General features: G+C 40.6%; 1 long non-coding RNA gene across 1 annotated transcript; it reads left to right on the top strand.

The window, feature by feature from the left end:
* Nucleotides 1–11,926: 11,926 nt before the first annotated feature.
* Nucleotides 11,927–14,120, top strand: LOC125297654. The gene is made up of 4 exons (XR_007194094.1): nt 11,927–12,002; nt 12,084–12,164; nt 12,251–12,319; nt 12,830–14,120. It is a non-coding gene; the product is annotated as an uncharacterized LOC125297654 (long non-coding RNA).
* Nucleotides 14,121–14,750: the final 630 nt, after the last annotated feature.

Below are 14,750 nucleotides of genomic sequence, written 5' to 3'. Positions count from 1 at the left end.
CGTAGAAGCAGAGCATAAAGGGTCTCTACAGATGTACAAAAGATTTGTAATTAATTTTATGCAAGTTGCTCTGGATAAGCGTATCAGGGACAATGACATTCTACCAGAAATGTACATTTTAATTTAAAAAGTGGGGGGAAATAATTTTGTTCTTGAATCTAAACATTGAGTTAAATGAAGGACATGTTAAAGGAATACTTCACCAATTATCATTACGCTCAGGCCACCTGTTACAGACCCATGTCATAGATCATATCTTAAATTTGAGGTGTTTCAGTGATATTTTAATTCCATGTTGACTGAGACGACAGGGAGTTTTTTTTTATTTATTTTTTAAGTAAAACGCCCATTCAGCCGACCGGGATATCAGAACTGCGTTAGTGTTTATTATCTGCAGGAGGAAGGCAGACAAGCCTAGCCTACTAGGAAGTGTCTGTGTCAGTTTGAGGACAAGAAACGGTGCATCAAAGGGTCAGAATATTAGCAGCCAAAGAGAATCGTTGATAACAGAACAAGTGACGGTGTAAAATTAGAAATCTTTGGTGGCACGCGATTAAAAAAATGAACACGTTATGCTTGGTCCTTATTAAGGTTTTGCACCTACGTCATAATGTCATGTGACCGTTTGTTTACAACTAGAGTGGTAGGCAAGAATGGTTGGCAAGGCACTGCAGAGAGTGGTAGGCAAGCCTACAACAGTCGGGTTGCATAGGCTACACATAGTTACAAATAGCTTCAAAATTGAAATTTTAATATCAAATATTGACCGGGATGCCGACCACTTGTGTAGGCCCTAACAGTTGGTTTTACAATAAGAAGCAAAAAGGCAACGAACGACCGTTTAGCCTACCTATTCTCGTGGTTGTGGAGGATGATCGTTAGCAGCTGTGAAGTCTTTTATTCTCAAGATAGCCTAATGGTGTAGCCTACTGTCTACGAAGACGTAGGCTAAAATACAACTACAGTCATCCAAAAATGAATTGCCAGAGACAGGCTATGAAGGGAAAAAGTGCAGCATTTTAAACATGGCAAGATTATTTTTACCGGAACAGTTTGTTCTAATTTGTCTCGTGAAATTCATGCTTGTGGACATCAATCACCTATCTTCTGTCCTTCTATTTCAAGTTATCATGTGTGTCATTTGATTATATAATCACAACAAATGCTAATAAATGAAAACAGAATAGGCTTTTGTGCTATAGGCTAACGTTACAGGTCACGTAGGCTAACTCCCATATGTCAAAATAAACTGATTTGATCCTAATAGTTTAGCGATCACACACAACAACTTAACACAGCAACCTCAAACACCACTGTTGAACCTAGGCTACTGCTTCAGTCATGTAAGAAATAAGCAGTTTATGAATTATCTTTACCCGTTTAATCAAGTCCACATGACCAAAATAACAACATATTTAAAGGCTGAGCTAGCATAACAGCCTAATATAGGCGATGCTGCAATGGATAACTAATAAAAAGTTTCACACAATTAATGAACTTTATCACTCACATTCTGAGTTTTTCTGGGTGGTTATATATCCATGCAGATCGTCTTGGAATAAGCCATCGCTGTTATATGATATAATATGTTACAGGATTCATGACTAACGCCATTAATGTTATGATGCTGACTGATGCTGGCTATAACAGTAGCTTCTAGGCTACCGTTTTAAAGTCTGCTGAGTCTACTGCCTACCAAAACCTGTCGCTGTTCAGTTGAAGTTAAATGATCAAATATTGTTTGATTTTGTGTCAGCTTTCAGAAGGAAGACATGTTCCTTTCTGGTCAAATTTCACAGCTTCTAAGAAAGGCTATCGTCTTCGTGTAAACCGAGTTTTGAACAGAGAAAAAAAGTTAGGCTACCATTGGGCTACATGCAGGTTCTCCGATACAGATCAATGCACCAAATCAGGGCGATTTTAGCGAAACAACGTTCCTGTGACAGGCTATCAAATATTGAACAATGGGATAACGTTTCATCATCACCTTTATTGATGCCTGAAATGTTGACATTGCTGAAATACAGAGATGTAGCCTACTGAGAGGCAGCTGCAGACAACGATGTTCAATGGGTTCAACTTGTCCCTTGCCTACCAGCTGGATGTAAACAAAGCTATAGAACCTAGAATACGTCACATGAAAAACGTTAATAGCCAAATCACATTGCGATTATGGCTGACAGCCCTAATACAAACATAACATTAACATCTCCTTGCTTAACTTGTTGTAACTGTCACCAGCTAGAGTGAGCATTACTTCAAATTGGCCAGCTTCACTTGTGATTCACACGTGACCTCACGCAGGATCACGCAACTTTAATTTGTATTTCTCCAGTGATACTGCAACGACGCTGCAACAACCCAAACGACCGCCATTCCGGTTTTCTCTGAGTGCAACGATGATAGACAGACATCATTTGGACAAAATATAGAGCATACAGTGGGCATTACTTTCAAATGGCCACTTCAGTCGCGCATTATGCGGCGTGAAGCTGCGTGAAACTTTAGTACCACTTTCAGCCACTGTGCGTCGCTCTGCCACTGTACATCGCTCTGTTAGTAGCCTGCCTGCGCCCCTTCTGAAAAGCAGGAGGCTACCTTTTAAACATAATTGTTGCCGAGAGGAATCCCAGCTTACGAATTCAATAACAAAATAAATCATGCATAATTAAACATTACCTCGATTTAGGCTACTTGGGAATGGCTTAAGGCTTGGCTGCACAGTGGTAACGAAAATCGAAATCTGCTTTTGATAGCCTACCGGTGCCGCTCCACAAAACGAAAAAATATCTAAATTTGCTGTCTACGTAGGCATGCAGTGATTGCTTATTGAAAATATAGATTAGCCTAGACACGTTATTTCATTGTAGAAATATGTACACATTTGTTGCTTCCCCTTTTGACTTATACAGTCCTGCCAAAATGACTTATATGTAATATGTACTTGTGTATGTAATAAGGATAATAACAATATGTTCTCATACTATTCAAAGAATAATATCCATAATGGGTCAAATATTAATGTATCTTATGTTTCATACAGCTGGGGTCAAACTGACCCCAAGGAACATCAATGTACAAAATATTTGTACAGGACATTGAAAACATATTATTGTACAAATGTTATGCTAACTCTGTTGTACCCTTCAATTGAGTAAAAGTCATGAAACATGAAGCAAAAAAAAAAAGTGAACCATATATTTTATGATGTTAAACGTTGCTTGGGGTCAAATTGACTCCAAGAATAACAAGAGGGTTAATCATTCAATCTCTATGGACGAAATTCTTGCTTATCCCACCGGCAAACGTGATGAGACCCAGAGCTATATATAGAGACCAGGTCTCGGGGGGGCCCTAGCAGCTCGGGGCTCCAAGCAGTTGCCTGCCTTGACTGTTGACAAGGTTCGCCTCTGACGGTTTGTACCCAGTGAGAGCTTATAGTCTCACCTTTCAAATGAGCCATAGTATGTGTCCATAGCTATAACATAGAATACGCTGTGGCATTACAAAAATCATCAACAATGATCTAGACTGCTGGCACTCTGGGCCAAAGCTTCTGAAAACAATGCGGCATTCAAAGTGTTAAGAGCAAAATGTAACAGTATTGAGTCCCTCAGTGTGCTTGGGGAGTTGCTTGGTAGGGCAGCGAAGAGCAGTGAAAGGCAGGGAATTCTGGGAGTTGTTACAGAATCAGAGTTGTTACAGAATCTGACACACAAAAAAGACATTGTTATTAACATGACCAGTCAAAAACACATGAGTCTCACTACACAACACCCACACACACACACACAGAGAGAGAGAGAGAGACACACACACTGATATGTATACACACACACAACGTGAGAGACACAAACACAGATACACACACACACAAACACACACAAACAGAGGAAGAGAGAGAGAGAGAGAGACACACACACACACACACACAGACACACACACACATACAGACACACACACACACACACACACACAAACAGACACACATACAGACATTAGTAGAAATATAATACCAATGATATTTATGTATTAATCTACTATGTATTTTCACAAAATGTAAGTAGGAAAAGGCCAAACAAATAAGATAAAAATGTCATCACAGCAGTCAAGGCAACATAATAGTCATTGTGTGGAGTCGATTCACATGTGTAATTTCCATGCCTAACATAGCACCACCATCTGGCCAATGAAAACGTGTATCAGAAATGCTCTTTGCTTAAAGTGAATAGTCTGAAATTTCTCAGGTTAATATATATTATGATTATGATGACACCCAATGAGCCTGCCTTGCATTGCGCCCCCACCTGGCCACGCAAGTAAATGTGCCAGAAAATAGCATGCAAAAACAAACAGCAGAGGCATGAATATGTACATTTCACAAAGGCACCATGTCAGTGCTTTGTTGGATTCCAAAATTCCCAGTCCAATGTCGTGCAACGTGAGCTGAATTGTCACGTGACTGTTTCCCAAGATGGCGCCAGCCTGTATACGTGAACAGTACTGTTTCTAAACTATCTTTTTAATAAACTGTCTGTACACTTACAAAGTTCTCAATGCTTTGGTTTACATGTAGGCATACCTGTCAACACTCCCGTTTTTCCCGGGTTTCTCCCGTATTTCCAGGTCATCTCCCAGCACCCTCCCGTTTTGTTATTTCTCCCGGAAAACTCCCGTAATTTGCATGGCCATCAAACTTCATTTTAAAATCATTGATCCATTCAGGTTGCCAGATTGTGTATGAAATACACCCTACACATACACAATCACTTAGTTTCAATTTCAACTGTTTTGTCATAGGCTAAAACCTGGCAACCCGAAACCCAAATAAGGAAGCGGGTGCCAACTGCGCAGCCTGTCTCGTCGTAAGCAAGCGGGCTAGTTGAATGGCCTACTCCAGAACTAGCTGTTGTGAAATTGTTTGGAATTTAATTGATTAACACATCACATAAACTGTTATTGAGTGTTGTTGATGCACTGAACTTTTTCCCTCGGAACCAAATCTGACAGCAAGCAGCTTTGGAGTTTTAGAAGTAGGCGAAGTAGGCTGCAGGCAGACAGCTGGTGGATACATAACTGACATGCGTAAGGTAATGGTAAGGTAAAAGCAACGACCGAAATGCAGTGTTGAAACACGTGTATGAAACGTATTAAATATGCAAACACAGATCCGGTATAAACACTTTCGCTGCCCGAAAAAAATCTCCCGTTTTTGGAAAGCTAAATGTTGACAGGTATGCATGTAGGGCCCCTCATTATGCTACCGTGGAAGTGTGGTGCTATTTGGTATAAAAATAGTGATTTCTTTTTACTTTGCATATGCCCCGAAGACTAATATTATACGTTAATTAGCGATTTGTGGTAAAACTGGTCACATTTGACTAGCATGAAAACATATCTCAGAGAACGGATGAACTTGGTACACATGTGTTACTAACCCCTAGGTTAATTTTTCGCTGGAATTGTCCTTTAAGGCAAACATGAGGGGGAATTATGCCACCCGTTCCCCCACCATCCCACGTCCGGTAACATGAAAACAACTTTGTGTGATCATTTCTCAATCGTTGCAAAGTAGAATACAAAATGTTTGTGGTAAATTGATCACTTGCAGATGCATTATCGTAACCTATTTTATTGTAGAGTAGCACCACCCACTGAATGCCATCACAGTAAAATGGCAAAAAGTAATCTTTCAAATGTATAAACTGTATTTTAAATGTATAATGTATTTTTACGTTGTTCTTTTCTTTTTTTGTTACATTATATTGACCTATCTGAGTTTTACCTTACATTCAATGTTAAGTGATATTGATCTACCTTTATGATTTATTGGTAAATAAATTGTTAATCCACTCACCATTTATATATTTATTATTATGTGGCATTGGTATGCCATACCACTTTTCTGCTATAGTTGATAAATTACTTGGTATTTATTCAAGGCCAAGTTCTTAATTTTATAGAATTAGATTAATCATAGTTTCTCGTAATATTACCACTGCTTCACCATTCTATCCTGTTCAATACACGTTTAAACCATTGATGGCCAATGCAATTCTTATCCTGAGGAGCGTCTGTGCCATCCCTTGCCCAAGTTTTTTAACAACAAAATACACTGATTGAATAAACAGCTTAATTTCACAAAGAAACATGGCCCTTTTTCACATCATATATTTCCCAGAATAGATTAAGCAAGTACACTATTATCATATAAAACAAACCATCAACAGTTTTACTATACTCTCAATATATATATATAACTTACGCTACGCTGTGACTTGTTCTGTCTCAGGAGGTTAATGCATGAATGCATATTGATACTATCAACCAGTGCTCGAATTATGTGGGAGCCAAAGGGAGCCGAGCTCCCATAGAGTGAGGTTTGGCTCCCATGAAAGCAACAAAGTCAAATATCTGAAGGTGTCTGCCATGTGTGGCATTGTAATTTAATCTTAAATCTTTATATTTACCCCCCTATTTTGAGTGTTTGCTCGAAATTGCACACCACCTACTAACAATGACCCTGTTTCCACATACTTTGACTTATATTCAAGTGCTTGACCTCTTTTGAAAGCAGAGGCCTTGTAGATTATTTTGGTACCAATAGATTGTGGTACCAATAGACAGTGTGATGAACTGTCAGAGAGTGGCAAAGGGTAGAATGATGTTTTGTGCATGTTTTGTGCATCTCTGGAAATGACCACATTCTGCCCGCTTGGACATTTATTTTGTCTTTGAAACACAACTGAGGCCCACTACCAAGTCTTGTGAATCTGTATCTCAAACTAGGTCAATATAGAATGAAATATGAGTACTTAGCACCATTATTTGCCAAGGTATGGTTGTGCGTTTTGTAAATGCCTTAATCTTTGAGATCATACAAACCCTTGTACCAAAAAACCTTGTGTGTCAGGCATTCTTGAGATATCACACTGAAGGTGGGTTTGACCTTGACATTTGATTTCATCATCGAGTCCATACAAATGTTCACACCAAATTTGAAATATGTGCGTCAAGCCGTTCTGAAGTTGTGACACAAGCAAGAAATCTGGCCTTTGGAAAATATAGTTCAGAGAAAGCCTAATTGTCTACAATGCAATAGGCTACCTGCAAAACAGGGCTTTCAGTTGGTGTTGATGACTGCTCATTCTGTACCCAGATAACAATTAGTCAATGAATCTATGTTAAATCAACATTACTTTGTCAAATTTAAAATCATTGAATCAACGTCACACTGCAACATTGATTCTACATCACTTTTGCACCCTTCATTAATATTGAAGCAACGTTAAAATTCTAACTACAGATCAACGGGATTGAAACAATGTTGAAATTACAACCAAACTAAGATCAACGTGATTTCAATGGTATTTCAATTGATAGTACACCTCAGTAAACCACTATTAGCCTAATCTGGCAAAATATTGTGAAATTCATATCCTGCTTTATCTACAGCCAGGGTAAATTTGGCTAGGCCTAGGTATGTCTGGTTTAGGCTACACAAGTTTGCATAAATAACCATTGACAACTTGATACCAGTTAAGCAAGTACATTTATTCACTCTTCATCTATAAATTCACGTGTGCTGTGCTTTCCTGCCATCCAAAGAGACACTTGTTACATAAATATGTTTAACTGAACAAAAAACTAACAGATAAGCCTACAATCAAGTCATTTTACACCACAACCTACCACTCATACAAACATAGTTTATATATAGTTTAACGAAGGCTAAGTTTCAGCCAGTGACTGTTTGCCATAGAAGGCCATTTCCTTGTCAGGCCAGCTATCGCTACTAGGAAAGGAGGCTGACAATTTGAGTGTGAAGGCTTAGCACCAGGCTTGGAATTTCACCATTTTCGATAAAAATGAGCTATTAGTCGGATGCAAAGCAGCAGAATATTGAAAAAAGGGGGCACCAAGGCCTCCGTGGCCTGTTAAACCTCTGATCAAAGGGGCATCACGGCCAACGCAAGGGGCAACGACAGCCATGGCCGTTGTGGCCGCCGTGAAATTCCTACCCTGCTTAGCACACATGAAATGAAGTTGAAAGGAGAGATCTAATTCTAGATAAATGACACACGCTGCAACTGGTTTGTTTAGACACTTGATATGCCATTCAACATTCTTTCCGTGCCATGTTACAGTAGGTCTATGTGTTTTAAACAATGCTCTTACAAACTTTTTAAAGCTACCTCCCAAGCTCACTGAACTAAATGGACTCTAATTGAAAAGACAATTTGGTAACGCTTTAGAATAACATGTGCTTATTAGGTATTAACAGTGCATAATAAGCAGTTAACAATTCATTACTAACAGTTAGTTAACTGTTGTTATCCTTTAATAACATTAACTAACTGTTAACATGCAGCTTGTAAGTGTTAATATTCATATATTCTTTTAAGTTACTTACAAGCATATTTGTTAACAGTTGTAACAAGCAGCTTGTTAATGCTTGTTAATGGTGTATAAGACAAAGAGGTGGATAACTAATGCACTTATAAGACCTTTCTTCCTATTTATAGTACATTTTGCAGCCCCCCAATCTAAAGCGAGGACCATGTAGCCTATAGCTCCACAAGCCCGACCTTCTATCTCTATCTACTGTATCTATCTATTTAGCTTGGTTAAGCTGTGAGAAATGCACCTTCAAAATGGCTGCAGTGAGCATTAATCGAACCCCCGTCTCCTGCATCATAGAGTGACCTCTTACTTACTGAGCTACATTACTATCTGTGTTTTTAAAGAAAATGTTCATGTTGATTCTATATACCGATAATGTTCTATATCATACCAGCTATGCTTTTTACAAATATGTCTCTGATGGGAAAGTGGTGTTTCATTAATGCAGCAACAGACGACGAATGTTCGCTTGTGTTCAAGGCAAACTGAAACATGTTTCAAATCGATTGAGAACGTTCGCCTATGTTTGCGACTATGTTCTTCAAAATAACTTACTGTATGTTTTGACTTTCGCCTGTTTTCCATTTCCTGAAGGCTCACAGACTCCCTTTATAGAAAACTGGTTGGACGTGTTCCGCCTTAGGAGTTTGGGGCGTGTCAGTCGCACAACAGCTATAATTACAAATGTTGTCATGAATGTTTAACTCTTTCCTCCCCACTCACCTCTATCACTTTTCACTAATTGTGCAATGGTGCAAACTCAACCACCTTCAACTCAACACTTCAAAGACGAAGGAGATGGTGGTGGATTTCCGCAGGTCAAAGCCCTGCTCTGCTACCAGTCTCCATTGATGGGGTCAATGTGGATGTGGTAAACACCTAAAAGTATCTGGGTTTACAACTGGACAATAAACTGGACTGGTCAGCCAATACTGAAGCACTCTACAAGAAAGGGCAGAGCAGGCTGTACTTCCTGAAGAGGTTGCGGTCCTTCAATGTCGGCAGTAAGCTCCTCAGGATGTGTGGTAGATTTTTTTGAAGATGTCATGTGTTGCCAGGCAGCAGCCGAGAGATATATGTAGTTAAGTTCATGAAGAGTTCATGTGCAGCCAGGTGGCCAGGCAGAGGCTGGGTCAGGATGTCATACACGTGCGCGAACGTGACACAGGCCTACTGGGGATTATTTAATAATTTTTGTGGCAGCTCAGTGAGCTCATCTACCTATATGATTTATTGAAAATACATTGATTGGATAAAAAAGGGTCTGCCGATTACATAGGGGGCAGACACCGGGCCAGGGTTGGCCATAAGTAAAAAAGGAGGTGTTTTTGACCACATACAAAAACTCCCCATAGAGGGAGAGCAGATAGCTAACAAGCGTTCAGAAAAAGTCCTGTTGACAAATTTGAGGAAAAGTCGGTAAAGGGGCTATTTCACACAATTTGAGGGTGCTGAATTCAAATATCTTGTTTACCAACCTAAATTTTGAGTTTTAAGCTTGCTAATTACAGTAGCATAATTAGCCTAATTCACATACTTTGGTTTTGCCATCAGATATCATAGGAATTGCAAAAAATAAGGCATTAATATATTCTTTATTATGTATCAGATATGTTGTGGGACAGGACATTTATATTTTTGGAGCATGAAAACACCACAGTCTAGCCTACCCTAAAGCGTACTTACCCTTGTCCAGCAGTGTAAAGCACTTCGGACAAGGTCCTCAAAATCCTCCATAAATTTTACATTTTCAGAAAGCTGATGATGTGAGGATGTCATTTCACCCCCATGTTGAGGGGGCACAAGACTTAGTTTTCTTGGCTCAACAACTTGAATGTCACTATACCATACCATTGCTTACGACGCGGTTGGCACATGATGATGCCCGTAGGGTCCCCCGGGCGATTCAGTCGACATAAATTTTACATTTTCAGAAAGCTGATGATGTGAGGATGTCATTTCACCCCCATGTTGAGGGGGCACAAGACTTAGTTTTCTTAGCTCAACAACTTGAATGTCACTATACCATACCATTGCTTACGACGCGGTTGGCACATGATGATGCCCGTACGCCGCCCGGGCGATTCAGTCGACATAAATTGTACATTTTCAGAAAGCTGATGATGTGGGGATGTCATTTCACCCCCATGTTGAGGGGGCACAAGACTTAGTTTTCTTAGCTCAACAACTTGAATGTCACTCTACCATACCATTGCTTACGACGCGGTTGGCACATGATGATGCCCGTAGGCCGCCCGGGCGATTCAGTCGACATAAATTGTACATTTTCAGAAAGCTGATGATGTGAGGATGTCATTTCACCCCCGTGTTGAGGGGGCACAAGACTTAGTTTTCTTAGCTCAACAACTTGAATGTCACTCTACCATACCATTGCTTACTTAGGCCGGTTGGCACATGATGATGCCCGTAGGCCGCCCGGGCGATTCAGTCGACATAAATTGTACATTTTCAGAAAGCTGATGATGTGAGGATGTCATTTCACCCCCGTGTTGAGGGGGCACAAGACTTAGTTTTCTTCGCTCAACAACTTGAATGTCACTCTACCATACCATTGTTTACGACGCGGTTGGCACATGATGATGCCCGTAGGCGCCCCGGCGATTCAGTCGACATAAATTTTACATTTTCAGAAAGCTGATGATGTGAGGGATGTCATTTCACCCCCGTGTTGAGGGGGCACAAGACTTAGTTTTCTTCGCTCAACAACTTGAATGTCACTATACCATACCATTGCTTACGACGCGGTTGGCACATGATGATGCCCGTAGGCCGCCCGGGCGATTCAGTCGACATAAATTTTACATTTTCAGAAAGCTGATGATGTGAGGATGTCATTTCACCCCCATGTTGAGGGGGCACAAGACTTAGTTTTCTTAGCTCAACAACTTGAATGTCACTATACCATACCATTGTTTATGACACGGTTGGCACATGATGATGCCCGTAGGCCGCCCGGGCGATTCAGTCGACATAAATTGTACATTTTCAGAAAGCTGATGATGTGAGGATGCCATTTCACCCCCATGTTGAGGGGGCACAAGACTTAGTTTTCTTAGCTCAACAACTTGACAACAATGTCTAATTAATTAACAGCCTAATAAACAATAAATAATACTATACAAATCATATAACACATAAGAAGCTTCATAAACTAAACGTATTTTTGAACATTTAACCAGTTTTTTCCTAATAAATTATTTATTTCACATAGGTTTATGTTATAGGGTTAGTCAAATCAAAAGTTTGTTTCATTATTCTGAACGATCTCCATTAAACCCAATGTGGTTAGCGGGACTTTTATTTTGAAAAAATTGCTAACTCTTAGCCGCCTTTGCTAGCAATAGATACATCCGGCACGAACATTCTATTTTCGCTAGGTTCACGCTGCTGATTGGTGGAGCTACCATCACCCTAATTGCAGGGCGGACTCTTATTTGGATATTTAGCTTAGCGGATATCACGGGGAGGTACTTTCTCCTGTCTTTGTTTTGCTTCCGAGGTGCCCGTCGTTACTCGGTGGCGTGTGGTGGCAAGTTGGCTTGTGTAGCCACTTCTCCGACGAGTGTGTTTTAAATAAGGTAAGCTATTTTGGCGTTCAGCCCTGTCGTAGGTCATTGTGCCTTTCATGAATGTAATACTTCCCTCTCCACGTCTTCTAGTCAGCTTGAGTGGTCCATATTCACTGGCAAGGCTGTTGTAGCGAGCTCTGACGCTGGGTGCTCGGTGGGAATCAGCTGGAGGTAGGTTAGTTTAATTCATTTACCGCCCTGTATTTTAAATTGCGTCTGTCCACTACTAAACTATCTGTTCTCCGGATTGCGGCTAGCCGTAGCCAAGCCTCTCATAAGCTCAATTCATGACCTGCGGTCCCAGAGAGGGGATTCATCGCCACTTGGTATGTAGATGCATTACAAATGTTGGAAAGGCTGCTGTTCTGTTGTGCTGTGGATTTGTGGATGACGTTTTCATACGGTCGGGATTGAACGGCGTGCCTAGTTTGGTTGGGGACTAGTTGTAGTTTAACGCATGGGGCTACGCAGTGGTGTACTGCCCTCTCTATAGCTCTACCTGCATGCCTACGTCTGGTTGTTTTCTTTGATTTGGCGGCTATACGGTGTGTTGTCCCGTCCTTTTGCTTGAGTTGCATGTTTATTTTGTATTTTCTTTGATTTGGCGCCTATCGCCGGCTATACCTGGTGTGTTGTCTTTTTTTTTTTTGTTTAACCTGCATGTTTTATTTTGTTTTTTCTTTGATTTGGTGCATGCGGTTATGCAGTGCTGTACTGTTTCTCCCTATGCTTGACTCGCATGCTTTTCTAACTGTTGGCCTATTGGTATCTTTGAGGTGTGTGTGTGTGTGTGTGTGTGTGTGTATGCGTACTGTAACTTAAATTACTGTGACCAGGGCGGCTTCACTGTCAGGATCAACCTCTGGGCCCTGGTGGACAGCCTGACTGCCTCCCCTCCCCCTGCCTGAGATAAGTAGCCTAGTTTGATAAATGGGCTATTGGTGAATGATTGCCATATAATTACTGTCAAGCCTTTTACCAACTCTTGTGTCTGTCTCGCTCTCGCTCTCTCTCTCGCTCTCGCGCGCTTTCTCTCTCTTCCGGACAGGTGTGGTGGGTTTCCCACAGGCGGCAGGCCAACCTTCAGGTGGCGGAGTTCCCCCCCCTCACTTTTCTCTGCTGTGTACAATGGGTGCTTTATTCTGAATTGCAGTGTAATTGAAGTGCCATTATCCTTCACGTGTGGTGCGTGTCTTCTGGGTCCCTCCTTCTCCCCCTTTTTGGAAGTCCTGCTCGCTGTGGTAAGCCCCCTGCCCTGCTCCACTCCCTTTGATTACGGGTCACAGGTTAAGCTACGGCGTAACAGTGTGGTTGCCATCATTAACCATCCAGTAGATCTGACCCAGGCGTCTCCTGTATTTACACCTGATGCATTGCTTTTATGTTTGAATCTGTGTTGTATGTATCAATAAATCATGTTAACTCTTGTCTCTGGCCTAAGAGTGTACGAATCTGTGTTGCCTTGTGGGTATTATAGGGAATATAGTATAACTGGTCCTAGGGTGTAACCCCCTAGGTGGCGTAGTCGACTCCAAATTTCCTTGCCACGTCACATGATGAAGGAAAATATGAATGAAGATGCAAATTGATATTGGAATCTAGGGCTCATCCTCTCGATTATTTTTGACTTTAAGAACAGTATGTCTTATGTGTATGACCTTGTGACTTTAACTCCACCCCACTTCTCTTTCTTTCCTGAATCAGTTTCAATAGAATGTATTGAATGAATGAATGTATTGTACTTATGTACTTTAAGAACAGCAGTCTAAACAACATTACAATTCAGTAAATCCTATTTTATTCTTCAGTAATTGTAACATGAATATCTCCAAGTGAAGTAACTTGATTTCATACCACATTTAAAAACAACTGTTAGTATGCCTAGACCTAAAGTGCTTTACAGTTAAGGCAAACACATACATGTACAGTAGATGATGCACCAAAGGAACCATTTATAACAAAATGTAGGCTAAGAGAGGTCAAAGCGAGTGCACCGTAAGCACACCAATCGGGGCTCAGCACACAATTTGCTCTGAGGCCATATTCACAAAGCCTTTTATCTTACCACTAGGAGTACTCCTAAATCACACTAAAAGATTTTAGCTAGGAGTTTTCTCTTAAGTTATTCACAAAGCCTTTCAGACCTACTCTTAAGGCGATAACGATAACTATAAATAAATATAGTTCTCGTTAATATGAATGACGACGTTCACACAAACTATAACGATAACGACATGAAGAAAGATATCGTTGGGGATCACTTTCAGAGCGATTTTCACAACGATAAAATGCTAATAGCCAATCAGAACCCATCGAATTTTAGCCGTCACATTTATTAACACAAGGAGAGACTTTGTTTATCGTTGTTCAGTGTGAACGCTTTTGTCGTTATGGTTATAGTTGTCATAGTTATCGTTCTTGGTGTGAATGGGCCTTTAGTAAGGAAAAATGACAACTCCTAAACTAAGAATATCGTTGCTATGGATGACGTCATTACTCATGCACGAGCTTGACTGAAATGACCACCTTGATTGGCTGATGATTGTAACGCGGAAATGATTCCAAACACCTCCCTTACGATGATGAGTGACAGGTCTGAGAATGCGTGCGCTACACAAGTAGTGCGAAGGACGGAAGATGATGAATAACTGAATAAGAAAGGCCTAGCCTAAATGAATAAAGAGTAAGGCAAAACAAATAGCCTAGTAGCCTAATGAAACAGGCCTACGGATTGATGCAGTATCTTTGCAACATTAT

This window comes from Alosa alosa, chromosome 7 (assembly GCF_017589495.1).
Source record: "Alosa alosa isolate M-15738 ecotype Scorff River chromosome 7, AALO_Geno_1.1, whole genome shotgun sequence".
Taxonomy (NCBI): Eukaryota; Metazoa; Chordata; class Actinopteri; order Clupeiformes; family Clupeidae; genus Alosa; species Alosa alosa.
Note: the sequence above shows the minus strand (reverse complement) of the source record. Positions and strands in the feature narration are given on the sequence as shown.